Source organism: Aulostomus chinensis, chromosome 4 (assembly GCF_037954235.1).
Source record: "Aulostomus chinensis isolate RoL2024-O1b breed Wild chromosome 4, RoL_Achi_v1.0, whole genome shotgun sequence".
Taxonomy (NCBI): domain Eukaryota; kingdom Metazoa; phylum Chordata; class Actinopteri; order Syngnathiformes; family Aulostomidae; genus Aulostomus; species Aulostomus chinensis.
In genome coordinates, this window is record NC_141323.1 from 32,308,235 (window position 1) to 32,323,950 (window position 15,716).

Here is a 15,716-nt window from a genome sequence, read left to right on the forward strand (position 1 = left end):
TTAAAACTGGGGATGAACATTCTCAGTAGTTCATATACTAATATACAGAGTAAGTCATGTCATTCCCTTTTGGAAAAAAAAACAAGAGAAAAAACATGTGAAGCTCCTCCCCCCAGCTCCAGATGGTACAGACAGATATGAGAGTGACAAGGAAGCAAAGAAGTGTTGTGCTCCTCTCCAGTGCTCTTGTGTTGTTGTGTTCTTCTCAGCTCCATCATGAAGACGTGCTGGCAGTGGGCGCTGGTGGAAGTTTGCAGCTCTCACTGGAAAGTCCTGAGGCTCCTCCCATTCTGAAGCAGGCAGTTGCTCCTAGCCAGCCGACACTTTCCCTCTCTTGTGTAGGAGTGAAGAACAAAATCAAAATAAAGAATCATCACTCTTTCATTGGGGGAAATTTTTTCTCATTCTAAAAATTCAACAGCTTCTATCATTTCTTTTACAGAATATGTCAGTGATATACTCGGATTTTCTGTTGTGCTGTCAAATTAACTTTTATCGATGCTTCACACTTCAGGTGTGAAAGTTTTTCAGTGGGAAAGACATGAGGATGAGGACGAGGCTGATTGATACTCTAAACTGACTCTAGGTGTGACTGTGAGTGTGAATGGTTGTCTGTCTTTATGTGTTGGCCCTGCAATGGACTGGCGACCCCTCCAGGGTGAACCCACTTCACGCTGAAAGCTGGGGAGACAGGTCCCCCCACCCCACAACCCTTAACAGGATAAGTGGAAGAAAATGAATGGATGGATGGATGGATGGATGGATGGGCTACAGTTCAGTCACTGTGTCTCTTGTTCCCACAGTGATTTGATGCATCCTACCAACACAGCAGGACTCACCAGGAGACAATGGATTGTCAGTCATTTTTCACTGACAGCGCTGGAGCCGGAGCCCACAAGGTCACAACTGGCATTGGTGGACTCCAGGATATGTTTGGACCTACAGAAATGCACAACCTGTTAATGACAACACTTTCATATATTTAGCCCTGCTCACAGATCTCTAATACAATTTTCAAGTCATACAACAGGTTCAATGTTGACCCTTCGACCACCGTTACACTGAAGCAGAGTTCAATGGCAGTGTTGCATATGTTGGGAGGAGCCTGTGGCTCTCGGTTCAGAGGATGATTTGAAGAATTTGTTGTTGCTGAACTGTTTATGCTTCAATTTCTGGACGTTCACTGGTGGAATGTTTGTGGGTCAGAGGTGAAAAGAGTACAACTGCACCTTTTTTGTGTGATGGGGCACCAACATGCAAGAAGTTGTCAAACATTTCCAGCAAAACAGCATGAAAATTCAAGTTAAGAATTAAAATTATTTAATTCAGCGTTTAACGACCAGGCCTCTGGAATAAAACACAAGGAACAACTGACTACCTCACCATTGACTTCACACTGATAACCAGGAGGTAACGTGGTAGTCAGAGCAGCGATGCTCAGGTCTGTGGACTGAACAATGTCCTCTCATTCACACACACACCACTCTTTCATTGGGGCTCCTTTGTCCTTGTTCTGACACAGAAATTCAACAGCTTCTGTCATTTAGTTTACAGGAAATGTTGATGACACTCTGGGATTTTTTGTTCTCCTGCTGTCACTGTCAAGTGCCAGCTTAACATGTGAGAGGTAGCAGGATCCATGCATGTGTTCATGTTTACAGCAGACAAGGAGGAAACCTTGGAGGATGTCAGTGACTTTTAGCAGTGGTTCTCACTTCATTTTCTCAGTATAAAGTTTAAAGCGAGCTGGCCAGGAGTTGAACCTAGAATCTTCTGATCCGTAGTCAGACGCGTTATCCATTGCGCCACCAGCCCTGTGAAGAAGCTGCTATGTTCATGTGTGCTTGCTTTTACAGAAAATCCCAACAACGTGGTGGCATTTTCAGGGGACACAATGGTGCAGTGGTCAGCACTGTGGCCTCACAGCAAGAAGGTTCAGCTCTCCTCTGTATTTGGTTGCTAGGAACTTGAATCAGTCCTCAGTGGAGCGGTGCTGCTGAGGCTGAGTGAGGCTTGAGTGAGGGACTGAGCAGGAGCAAACAGGTTCAAGCAGGTTCAGGCAAACTCCACTCAGTCCACCAACATCAAAGCAGAGGAACTGAGTTCATCTAACAAAATGATTCATATCATCTCCACTTGGAATGCTCTGGAACTACAAGTACACTTAAAATGGCCGACTTAAGACAACAGAAGGAACTTTGAAGTAGATTTGATTTATTTAAGTCAGTGACAGTCATTTTTTTCAAGAATTTAGTTCAGGTAACTTCATTGTTTTACTAAGATGAGCTTAATGTTATAACATTGAAACAAGATCTTCATGTGTTGATGGATCCATCACAAATATGAGCCTTCCCAGTCTGTCAGGTGGTAGAATTCAGTCAGCACCAATAACAGGAGAGTCAGAGTTTAGAAACCAAAGACAGACATTAAAGTCTCACATTAAAGTGTTATATCTTTGAAAATATACTGCAATACATGAAATATTATATTTCCATGGATGGAAACCTTGTTCTTATATTCTTTAATATACTGCAATAGTAATGGACCCTCTATGACCCTGTAGTGATGAATCTATCAAGGAGTACAAATTATTATAATCAGAGAATTTTGAAGTCAAGTTTGAGATCAGTTTGATCCTCTCTCCCTCCCTCTCTCTCTCTCTCCCTCTCTCTCTCTCTCTCTCTCTCTCTCTCTCTCTCTCTCAGGAGCTTTTCAATGAATATTTTAATAAAACGGAACAGGAGACTGAAGAGTGATCACTAAAACCCACAGGCTGAATGGGACATCTTTTAAAAATATTGAACCACTGAGTAAAACCATAGAAGCGCTCCTGTCTCGTCGGTGCTAACAAGTTAGCTGTTGAGTGAGTCCAGCTGTGCTGTCTAGGAATCCTGGTAAAAAGCCTCCACACATCAAACAGCTGGTGTGTTGGTGGATCTGTGGATCCTGCTGGAAGAAGCAGGATGGAGCTCTGAATGGTTCCTGTCTAAAAGAGCTTCTCTGTGCAGCTCCCATCAGCTCCTAAAAACAGGAAACCAGCAGATTCAGTGTTGAACAGTGGCATTAAAATGTTTCAAAAGCTGTCCTGTCCACCATTTGTTGGTGCAAAGACATTTAAAAACACCAGTTGAACATTTTCCAAAGTTTTCTGTGTAGGTTCTCATTCATCCAGGTCATCGTAGATCGAAGCGAAGTAAAATCTGGTCAACTGGACGTAAGTTTTCATACCGTAGTTTAAAACTTACGTTCAGTTGACCAGATTTTACTTCGCTTCGATTTTCCAAAGTTGCTCTCACCTTCTTTCAAACACCTGGAACGATTTCCTCCAAACCAAAAGAAACCGGTGAAAAAACAACGACAAAAAACTCCTGGAGAATCAAACTCCACCCTCTGCTCCAACTGGACTTGGGACTTCAAATGACCTCCATTAAAAGCCTGCCTGCATCCCCATTCACTGACTGTTGTGCTGTGGGTCTCCTGGACAAACATGGCAGGGATCCTCTAGATCTCCAGGAGTTTAAAAAGAGCAGCTCTTTTAAAATGGGTTCTGGCTCCATTCAGGTTTAGAGAGCTGAGATTAAAATCACACATGAATAAAAGAGGGAACCCAAGAAAACAAGTCAGCATGAAAGAGGAGCAGATTTTAAAACTCCTCATCATTTCCACCTCCAGGAGTGAAGCCTCCCGGGACCCAAGAGGCTCCAGCTGGCAGAGCTCTCACTCATTGCTCCACCACCTCGCTAACCTGAGCTGTAGCATCTGAGAACAAATCAGTGACCCCCTTCAGTCCAGAGCCAACTCCACAAACTCTGAGCCCCACTTTACCCACAGCCAGCCGGCCTCCTCAACACTGCATGACACACGACGACTAAATTGAAGACTGAGGAGTCTCATCAAGAGATCTGTCACATGCGTCTGCTGTGGAGGGTCAATCTGTCCGTCCACATTCAGCTCATTGATGCAACGACTCTGCTATGATCAAACTACTCAGGATGAAACAGACCAATGTTGACATCAAGTAGCAACTCAGCAGCTGATCAACAGAGTCCTAAGCACCAGTAGAGCCTGTTCATCATCCCTGGGTGATCTTAGAATTCTTTCTTTGATCTCACCTTGATTTCTCAATGATTTTTTTGTACACACAAATTAGGAGTTGTTGCAGATACCAGTGTCCAAAGTCCAGCTTGAACTCAGTTTGTGCCACTTATTTGTCAAACTAGCAGAGATTCTTTTCACTGCCAAGCTAAAGTGACTTCTGTCAACAAAGGTAAACATACAAAAGGATATTTCTACTGTCAGTTCAAGATTTTTATCAAACTCCTTTTTCATAGCTTCAACCTTCCTCTTGTGTTAGCTTTCTGTTCCCATCTCTGATGTTAAAAGGTCGGTTTTGACCCACATCTTCAATCAGCTGTCAAATAAACTAAAAACAATTTTCTATCATCCAAGTTGTTTCCCATCTCTTGGTTACCTTGTTAGGCTTCCTTATCCATGGAAATATTGATTTGAATATTTTGTTGTGGGCCTCTGGACCTTTTTTTCGTCAGTAAACCCTTGATTTCAGTTTAAAAAATGATCAAATGAACCTCAAGAAAATCATAGAAATAAACAAAAGGTTGTTGTGTTTGCTGACCATTACTGAGGGGTGTTAGAACACATCTCTGACATGGATTGGTTTGATTTATTATTCATTTTAATATTATTAACTATTGTAACATCCATGGTGTTATGGGTCAGTTTAGACCCTCATATATTTACTTCAAGAAAAAGACAAAAAAGTATTTTTTTCAGCAACAGAACTTTAATACAAACACAAAATGAAAAGCAGAACAAGCGAGAACCCAAAATATGGATTTGCAAGGTCAAACAAACAACAACCAGTCAAGCAAACCAAACCAACAGAAACCAACTACTGGTTCAAAACCAGTAAAAAACAAAAACAGAGGAAAAGTCTCTGTGTGTTTAGATGCGTGTGTATGTGTGTGTGTCAAAAACGGACACTTTATTTTTTTGACAACTTGAGCCAACAGTGGTGGTGTCTGTCAAAGAGGTGGAGCTCTGTCCTTCACCTGCAAGATTTCAGCAGGCAGCTCAGGTCTAGTTTTCTTCACTGTGCCACCATGATAAGTTTCCTCCTGAGAAGTTCTTGTCCAAGGTCATAGCTGGTAAAAGAATTGTCACAGTGATACTGGGACCCTGCAGTCCAGTCGTCATATCCAGGACCACACTGGACATGGCCGTCTTTGTTTGTTTTGTTGTTGTGCAACGTGAGAGAACGTGACAGACCATTTTATACCAAAGACAGGCTGTGTGTGTGTGTGTGTGTGTGTGTGTGTGTGTGTGTAACCATGTTAAATTCTTTTAAATAAATATGTTTCAACCTGCTATTATTTGTATGCTGTATGATTTCTGAAACCCAAGACTAACTCAGGTGTACATACTGCAACCTAAAGTATGGTAATGAGGAGAATGATGAAAAATCCACAAGGTGATCAGAAAATAATAAATGTATTCAGGAAAACAAAATCATCTCTGAACATGTGTCATTGAAATATGTCAGTGGGACTGGCAGAATCTGGCTTTACCACAAAGTGTCTCATCAAGAGATCTGTCACATGCGTCTGCTGTGGAGGGTCAATCTGTCCGTCCACATTCAGATCATTGATGCAACGACTCTGCTATGATCAAACTACTCAGGATGAGACAGACCAATGTTGACATCAAGTAGCAACTCAGCAGCTGATCAACAGAGTCCTAAGCACCAGTAGAGCCTGTTCATCGTCCCTGGGTGGGCTCGAACCACCAGCCTCTTGGTGAACAGCCGAGCGCACTGATCGGTTGCGCAACAGAGACTCTGAGTCTGCTGTTTTTCATGAAAACCAAACATCTGTTAAAATGACTCAATATTTCAAATGCTTTTGTTGTGAAGCCCTGGATGGAACACATTCCATGAAAATGCTTCTTTTATTGTGAGGCTTGGCCTCCAAATCAGTCCACACATTCAACACTGATGTCATCAGATCAGAAGGAGTGGCAGTGTTGTGTCTGTCTGTGTGTTTCTGGTTCCTCTTCCTGCCTCTGCTGTCTTTTTTCAGGTCTTCTTCATGGTCTGGCTTCTTCTACTTCCTCGAGGGGTTGCTCTCACCTTGTGGAAGCCTTGTCAACTTGGTGATTCCAAGATGGCTGCTACATTTATTTTTCATTACTGTTATGGTGTTGATTCACTACATGCCCACATTGTTGTCCTAATTAGAGAAAAAGGTTATATTTCCATCAAAGTGTCCTGCATAACTCTCAGCAAGTAACTTCATATGAGAGGTAACTTAGTGTGGAGAGTAGTGAAGTGTGAAGACTGAGAATACTTCAATATGTGAGCCTGTGTACTTGAGCTTCAGGTAAGAGTAGAAAATACTTGAAGTGTGAAGACTGAGAATACTTCAATATGTGAGCCTGTGTACTTGAGCTTCAGGTAAGAGTAGAAAATACTTGAAGTGTGAAGACTGAGAATACTTCAATATGTGAGTCTGTGTACTTGAGCTTCAGGTAAGAGTAGAAAATACTTGAAGTGTGAAGACTCAGAATACTTCAATATGTGAGCCTGTGTACTTGAGCTTCAGGTAGTTTTGAATCTAAATTGGCCTCCCAGGCCCAAACGTGGTGGTTCAAATGTGTCCAGACTCCCCAGGTGAACATTTCCAGTCCCACTAACCTCCTGTGTGCAATGCTGCTTGAACTACGTCTTCATTTTGGTGCGTTCAGAGCAGTTTGAAGTTTCTTAATTCCATTTGAAAACTAATAACATGTTGGATTATTCAGCAGAGAGCACAGAGCTTTGGTCGGAAAGAAAATCAGCAGCAGACCAACAAACACGACAAGGAGCAAAACTGCATCCATCCATTTTCTACTGCCTCCTGTTAAGGGACATGGGGTGGGGGGGGGTGAGGGGGTGGAGCCTTCTTGCTGTGAGGTGACAGTGTTAACCACTGCACTACCGTGCCACCCCAATATAAAACTGGGTTTCCATTTATGGTTATTCAACATTTAATATATTGCTCTGTATTTTTGTTTTATTAGAGTGACTTTAATGTCTGTCTTTGATGTCTAAACTCTGACTCTCCTGTTATTGGTGCTGACTGAATTCTACCACCTGAAAGACTGGGAAGACTCATATTTGTGATGGATCCATAAATGTATGAAGGTCTTGTTTCAATGGCAGGACTCCATCAGAGCAGCCTCCTCCTGGTAGAACAGCTCTACTCATCAAGCCCCTGACTCCAGACTCTTCTTGGTGAACTGATCAGAGGATCAAAGTAGAGAAGCAGTGACACAAAGGGAAACTTCCTCATTCCCTGAACGCAGCTTCATCAAACAGAGCAGTTGCTAACTCTTCACCTGTAGTAGTGATGTCACCAGGACAGGAAGTTGATCAAACACGTGAAGTTTGACTCAGATCGACCAGGCAGGGAGGAGTTATCAGATTGATTGTTGTGATGAATCATCAAACTCTCCATCACGCCATGGTCTCAGCGTTTGACCTGAAGTCCCAGGCTTCAAGGGTTCTCACCAAACTCTCAGGGTGGGTCTGACCACGTCTTAAGGAAGTAATTCCATCAGTATTAAACTCAATGCCATGTCTCATTACTACAGAGATCCCTGATTCTGAGTGGAGTCATTTGGAGGTTGACCTCATCGTAGGTAAAACTGCAGGTTCACTCCCAGCAACTCCAGACTCCATTGCTTCTTTAAAAGAAGATAATTAAACACCAGAGAACAGCTGTGTGGTGTCACTCCAACACCAGGCAACTAAAGCAAGAGGCAGAATCGTCTTCAAATGTACAAGAAGGCCCTCAGTGAAGACAGAGCTGCCTATTATTCATCACTAACAGAGGAAAATAAAAACAGTCCAGGTTTCTTTTCAGTACTGAGCTAAACTGACAGAGTCCTGACTCTGTAGACCCTGGATTCCTTCAGCTCTCAGTAGAGACGACTTTAGCAGTTTCTTTGATGACAAAATGTGAACTATTAGTATAAAACTAATCAGCTGCTGCCCTCAATAGATTCTGATTGACCTGTAAACTCAGTAAACATAGAAACTGCTGTTAAACCAGATATTTATTGAGACCACTTTTATCAAATTAACAGTTCAGAACTTAAGTCAGTGATTACTTCATCAAAACCTTCATCCTGTCTCTTCGATTGTTTCCTACTAGGCTGCTTAAGGAAGTCTTTCCCTCAGTGAGCACCTCTTTATTAAATCTGATGAATCTGTCTTTAGGAACAGGATATGAACCACAGTCCTTGAAGGTAGCTGTCATTAAAGCGCTGCTGAAGAAGCCTCCTCTAGACCCTGAGGTTGTAGCCAATTACAGACTGATATCTAACCTCTCCTTTCTCTCTAAAATCCTGGAGGAAGCAGTTGCTCATCAGCTGTGTGACTTCCTCCATAACAAGAGTTTACTTGAGGGTTTCAGTCTGGTTTTAGAGCCCAGCACAGAGACAGCACTGGTAGAAATTACTGACACCTTGAATTTCATCAGATCATGGCTTTCAGTCTGTACTCATCCTGTGAGACCTCAGTGCTGCCTTTGACACAATTGACCATCAAATCCTGCTACAGGGACTTGAACACTTCAACGCTTCCTTTTGGTCATTTTATTCAAAAACACTCCGTAAATTTCCATTGTTACTCAGATGATATTCAATTCATTCATCAACAAAGCCGGATGAAGGCCAACATTTATCTAAACTGCAAGCATGCATTCCAGACATAAAGGCCCGGATGACTTATAGCTTTTTACAGTTCAACTCTGATAAGACAGAAGTTCCTGTGCTTGGCCCCAAACCCTTCAAGGCACATGACTGAGTGATATCACTGCTCTGGATGGCATCACTATGGCCTCCAGCAGCACAGTGAAGAACCTAGGGAGTTCTATTTGGTCAGGATTTGTCCTTCAGTTCCCACATGAAACAAATTTCAAGGACCGCCTTTTTAAATCAACAAAATATCTGAAATTAGAAACATTCTGTCTCAAGATGTTGCTCAAAAAATAGTCCATGCATTTGTTACTTCTAGGCTGGACTATTGTAACTCTTTATTATCAGGCTGCACCAACAAGTGGTTGAAGACTGCAGCTGGTCCAGAATGCACCTGCACGTGTATTGACAGAAACTAGGAGGAGAGACCACACCACCCAAGTCTTAGCTTCGCTGCACTGGCCTCCAGTAAAATCCAGAGTTGTGTTTAAAATCTTTCTGCCTGCTTTTGAAAAAACAAACCTGATGTATGTTCTTGTATGATAATTATTTGAATGATTGCAGGGATGTATTTTTGCAGCATCCAAAAGTAACCTGGTTTCAGCCCATACAGCAAGTTAGCTCCCAACACAGGTTGAACTGAAGTCACGTGGAACCTCATGTCTTTCATGATGTTTCTGGTGTTGCAGCAGGTATCTGGAGGGTGGGGAGCTGTTCATTCCTCCTAGTTGGAAGCACCTGGGCCCATTTTTGGTTCATCGTTGTGTTTTTTTTTTTAGTTAAATACATTCATTAATTGGCTTTCAACCTGCGTCTCCCACTCTTTTGTCACAGCTTCAGTGCCACATTTTGACAAATGTTTTCTCCCCAGTGTGTGTTCTTATGTGTCTTTTCCAGTTTCCCTTTTACCACAAACTGAGCAGGGAAATGGTTTCTCTCCGGTGTGCGTTCTCATGTGCTTTTCTAGATTTCCCTTTTCTGACCATCTTTTGCCACAAACTGAGCAGGTTAATGGTTTCTCCACAGTGTGCGTTCTCATGTGCCTTGTTATTTGTCCCTTTTGTGAGAATCTTTTGCCACAAACAGGGCAGGTGACTGGTTTCTCCCCAGTGTGCATGCTCATGTGTGTTTTCAGATGTCCCTTAACTGAGAATGTTTTGCCACAAATGGAGCAGGGGAATGGTTTCTCCCCAGTGTGTGTTCTCATGTGGTTTTTCAGATATCTCTTTTCTGAGAATCTTGTGCCACAAACTGAGCAGGGGAATGGTTTCTCTCTAGTATGTGTTCTCATGTGTCTTTTCAGATATCTCTTTTCTGAGAATCTTGTGTCACAAACTGAGCAGGGGAATGGTTTCTCTCCAGTGTGTATTCTCATGTGTGTGGTCAAATATCCCTTTGAGAATCTCCTGCCACAAACGGAGCATGGGAACATGTTCTCCCCAGTGTGTTTTCTCATGTGTTCATCCAAACTCCCTCTGTTTCTAAAACTTGTACTACATGTGGAGCACTGAAACGGATGCTCATCCTCACTGACTTCTGTTTGAGATTCAGATGGACATAACATCACATTCTTGATCATCTCTGATTCTCTTTCAGTCTTTACTTTTTGCTCTTTTGAGCTGCAATGAGTCACTTCCTGTCCTGGCCTCGATTTCTGAAGCAAATTCTGTCTTGAGCAAAAGAGTTCCTTGTGCTCTCAAAGAGCTGCAATAGTGACATCAGTTCAAGCCGGCAAAACGACTCCTGCTCTGGTCCTGCTAAGTGTTGTGATGCTCTGTGTTTAGCTGACAAGCTAGCAGCTCAAGACTCATTGATCTGGACTGAAACTGCATTTAAATGAAAAAATAAGGCTTCATTTGTGTCTGCATGAGTTTTGCCTTTGTATTTTGTTCTCTAAAGCGACTGTAACATTGGTTAATTCTGACGTGACTCATTTGGATATCATGTGACTTGCTGCAGGAGAGAGAGACTGCTGAAATGTGTGTGTGTGTGTGTGTGTGTGTGTGTGTGTGTGTGTGTGTGTGTGTGTGTGTGTGTGTGTGTGTGTGTGTGCTGACTGTGTTTTAATGTTGAAGTGTTAATTATAATGTTGTATGCATTTCTTTGGAGGCTTTATATTAAATCAGGAGTGTAACAGGGAAGAAGCCAATAGTTTTAGGTTGCTTTTAATTTATCTGTTTATTTTCTTGTGAAGGAAAGCTTGTTTGTAGATTACATTCATGAACCAATTAACATCATTAATATATTTTGTTTTTCTGTAATTGTTAATTTCAAGTTAGCTGCCAAAACATCCATTTTGATGTACACATTTACTTTATTTACATTATTATTATGTTAATTTTTGAAAGTTTTTTTAAAGACACACACATAAGAAAACAAACTAGTACAGCTGTGGTCCTGGAGACAGAGACACTGCTGAAGTGTGTGCACAAAATTACTACTTTAAGAGTTGACAAAATTATCTACAGTCGCTGAAAAATGTGAGTGATACAGTATCAGCTTCCTCTCATCTCTCTGTCACTCAGCTGTGTGTGTGTGTGTGTGTGTGTGTGTGTGTGTGTGTGTGTGTATCTTCTTAGGCTGCACAGCGCGCACACACACACACACACACACACACACACACACACACACACACACACACACACACACACACACCCCTCCCAGCTCCACGACCCTCCGTCAACTTCCAATCACTGTTTGGATGCAAACGACCCAAGATGGAGCCTGTCAGGTTTCAGCACCAACACTGACTTCTGCTGCGTTCGGTTGCACTCAGAATATGAAGATTCTCTTTCTCTCTCTCCCTTAAGAAAATAACAGATTCCCCACAAACTGAGTATGAACAAGAGTTACTACAGTAACTGAAAAATCCACTGGAAAAGGCACCAATGAGATGAGAGGTTACACCTCTTCTCACTCTTTCCCTCCTGAGTCCGTGCCCTGTCACTGATGCGTCTTCAGCATCTTGGGAGAGTTCCTTCTCTACTTTGTCACGGCTCCTAACCCCCTACAATCGCACCATGTTCCATAAAAGAAAGAGGAACAGGTGATGTTGGTCCATGAGAAGTCCATCACAAATGACTTGGATATGGAGGATTTGATAGAGTTCTGCAAAGGGAAACAGGAGACTGTTGTTGTAGAATGGATTGATGAGAAAGGAGAGTGGAGCTGTTCAGGTGCTTGCAAAACAAACAAGCTTAAAATGAGACGAAAAGACAGAAAAAGAGATTTAATACAATGCTTACCCTTTTTAGTTTTGTTGATATTGGCTTTATTGAGAGGTCTTATTTTATTACTTTAATTTGCAAATTAATCTATGAATTAGACCATCCAATGAAGATAAATTTTATGTTGTTGGTTGTCAAGATCTGGATGGATGTTTTATTTTATTCTTTATTTTATTTATTTTCTATTTATCAGTTTTGTTTTTCAAGACTTGGTGAAGGAATTTTTCTCGAATAACTTGGCCTACCCTTTTTGTTTTGTTGATATTGGCAATAGTGACAAGTGTTATTGTTGGGTTTGAATATGTTTGATACAGGCCATCCAGTGAAGGTAGATGTCAAGATTTAGTTGGTGTCATCTGAGGAAGAATTTTTTTTTTTAGTTTTCTTTTTCCTGTGTCCAAGGATATCACAAACCCCATAGAATCCATGCCTCTCGTCATTTTTGTTGTTGTTGTTTTCTATGCGTGACTCCCCCACTGCCAGAGCTCTTTTCATCTGGGTTCACGTACCTCCAGTGTCTGCAGCTCCGTTTACGTCACTGTGATTAGTCCTGATATCTAGCAGTGCTAGAATGTCCAGTTTTTTCGCAGATGTCGCATGCGACCTCCCAGTCCACTGTCTTTGAGCTGTTCACACCTCATTACTTTTGTCGCGGCGGAGGTTAGTGCCTCACCTTGATTTGGGGGAGGAAAGTCGCCGACGCCTAAAATCTTGTGAACTGGGCTTTAACCTTCATGTGGGACAAGTGGGACCAAGTTGGACCGGTCTTAGGGTAAAGGTCTGATAAAGAGCAATCCAGTTACATGACAAAATCAGTTATCCAGAGAACCACCTAACACCCCCACCCCTCCACCCCACCACACTCTTTCCAACCTCCATCACCACCATGTGCCCCCTTCCCATTTCTGTCTGCCCCCTTACATATGCCTGTCTAGAACCGGCCCTGCTGCAGCTCCACTTCCTGGGCTGAATTCGGGGCCCAGCAGGTCCCTGGCGGGGACTCACCTGCTCTGTAGAGCCTGACTCGGGGCTTCAGCACGGCATCGAGCAGCAACCTCCGCCGGCGGTTCTCCCGCTCGTACTCCACCACGGTTTCCTCCAGCAGAGCCACGATCTGCTCCGCGGCCGCAGCCAGCCGCTTGGTGAGCAGCGCTCTCAGCACCGGGACTCCAGCCGCTGAGTCTCCTTCTCCCAGCTGCAGCAGGAAGTCTTCAGCGGCGGCGAGGATCCGCTCCTGGACAGACACCCGCAGAAGCTGCGTGGCGCACATGTTGCGGCTCTACTGGCGCCACTCAGCCTTCAGGAAACACAGACCGAGATCGGGGGTTCACGGACTTCTCCTTCTTTCCTTTTTTGAAAATGTCCCGCTTTCTTATGTTTCTTCATCTTCCTCTCCTTCTTCTTCTTCTTCGGTTGGCATCCAGCTTATTTGCCCATTCCCGCCACCTTCTGTTCCAGAGTGTGGACCAAACAGTCACTTCCAGTCTTCTTCCGATCCTAACCAGATCTACTACAATATTCGACCATCATGTCTATCATTAAACTCCTCATCCCTCACCTGTGTCCCCTACTGCCACCTCAGATATCCCTGCTCCACCTGCTCCTCTTCCTGACATCCCTCACACAAGCCTGTCTGGTGCTTCCCTATCAGTTTCAGTGGTTTATTTCCTGCTCTGACAAGTCAAGACTAAGGAGGTGATTGTGGACATGAGGAAGGAGAGGAGACCTCAGCAGCCACTGTTCATCCAGGAGCTTGAAGTGGAGAGGGTGTGCAGCTTCAAATACCTGGGTGTCCACATCAGCCAGGACCTCACCTGGACACTTATCTCCACACAGCTGGTGAAGAAGGCACAACAGTGGCTGTACTTCCTTTGGAGGCTGAGGAAATTTGACATGTCGCCTAAGATCCTCAGCAACTTCTACAGCTGCATCACTGAGAGCATCTGAGCAGCTGCATCACAGCGTGGTACGGCAGTGCTGCTGCTATGGACCGCAAACGCCTGCAGAGAGTGGTGGAGACTGCTGAGGAGACCACCAGGACTCCACTGCCCCCCCTGCAGAGCATCGACCACCACAGTCCACAGCAGAGCTGCCTCCATCTTGAAGGACCCCACCCACCCCAACACGTCTGTTCACACTTCTACCCTCAGGCCGGAGGGACAGAAGTGAGAAATGCAGAACCACAAGACGAAAGAAGTCTTTCTTTCCCTCTGCAATCAGACTCCTAAACTCCTAACAAAACTACCTCAGGACCCTACTTGAACTCTGCCTACACGTGAACAATTTTTGTTTTTGCAATACTCAAATATTTGGCACAGTACTGTTTAATTACACTGTTTCCTCACTTCTCTACTGTCATTGTTTATTGGAAATTTATCCAAAAAAAAGTAATTTCTTTTTATATTCCTAGCATAAGGAATATACGTTTCTATACTGTACATATGACAACAAACACTTTGAATCTTTAATCTTTGAATCTTGAGTTTTGTGTTTGATCTTAGAATTCTTTCTTTGATCTCACTTTGATTCCTCAATGATTTCTTTGTGGACACAAATTGTCTTTGATCTCTCAATGAGACAAAGACATAGAAGCTCAAACCTCAGCCTCCAGGAGGCCATGATCCTATAGTGGGCAGTACTCTGTGTTGTGGCTGCAGCAACCCTGGTTTAAATCCGGGTCACGGCAGCAACATGAATACTGACTAGTATTTGTTGTTAAACTGGACAGTTTGTCTGTTGAAGCTCTCTCAGACATTCCTTTATTCATCCTACCTTCAGGCTCAGCAGCATCATAGTGAATGTGTCTGACTAGGATCAGAACCCTCAACCTGTAGGGCTGTGGTGCAATGAGAACACATCTGACAACGGATCAGAGGAGTGTCTCTTTGACTCCTGGAAAACTCCATTTAAAGCTGAGAGGAACTTGTTCTTCATCACCAAATTCCCTCCCTGCACGTTGTCTCTCGAAAAGCATTCAAATCAAAGTTGAACCTTTGACAAAAAGCTCCCAGTAGGTGATGCAGGCTCCACCTCGCTCTTGGTTCTGGAACCTCACCAGTTGAAGCTTTCTCACCACTTGGATCTCATGTTTCTGACATCTCTGAGCTTGTTTCCTATCCACCTGTCTCATATTGATGAGGTCATACAGCCTGATGATGTCTATGGTTCTCCTTTGAGTGGTTCCTTCTGGGAGAGTTCTCTCTCTGTAACTTGTGTGTGTGTTTGGTCGTATCCTGTTTCTCCTTGACAGCACTTTAGTGTTTTTACCACTGGTGTCTCATCTGTGATACACCTTTTATTTTACTGTTTTGTCAAAGATGAAGGTGTGTTTGTTGTCATTCATTAATCATGTGATTGCTCATGTGACTGTGAGTCTGATGAATTGCTTGTGTGCAGCAAACGTCTCTCACTCTGATCACTTCATGCTATTGAAGCTACTCAGATGTAGCCTGACTAGCTCAGTTGGTAGAGCATGAGACTCTTAATCTCAGGGTCGTGGGTTCAAGCCCCACGTTGGGCGTTCACTTAAACATCACTGCTTGTCCTCTCACTTTCTGCAGCTGTGATTGTGAATTGTAAGAAGAATCAATGAATAAACAACATGAACACAGGCTGTGTCTGCAGCTGCACCTGACTCAGAATGAAAAACCACTATGTACTCAATTGTATCCACTGTCCATACTGACTCTGGAGAAATTTCTTTGTGTGTATTGATGGACACGAGCCAAGCAGAAA

The 15,716-nt window shown here is 43.3% G+C and overlaps 2 non-coding genes across 2 annotated transcripts; one reads left to right on the plus strand and one right to left on the minus strand.

Annotated features, from left to right (window-relative positions):
• Positions 1-1,742: 1,742 nt before the first annotated feature.
• Positions 1,743-1,815, minus strand: trnar-acg (transfer RNA arginine (anticodon ACG)). Its single transcript has one exon. It is a non-coding gene; the product is annotated as a tRNA-Arg (tRNA).
• Positions 1,816-15,428: 13,613 nt separating this feature from the next.
• trnak-cuu (transfer RNA lysine (anticodon CUU)) lies at positions 15,429-15,501 on the plus strand. The gene has a single exon. It is a non-coding gene; the product is annotated as a tRNA-Lys (tRNA).
• Positions 15,502-15,716: the final 215 nt, after the last annotated feature.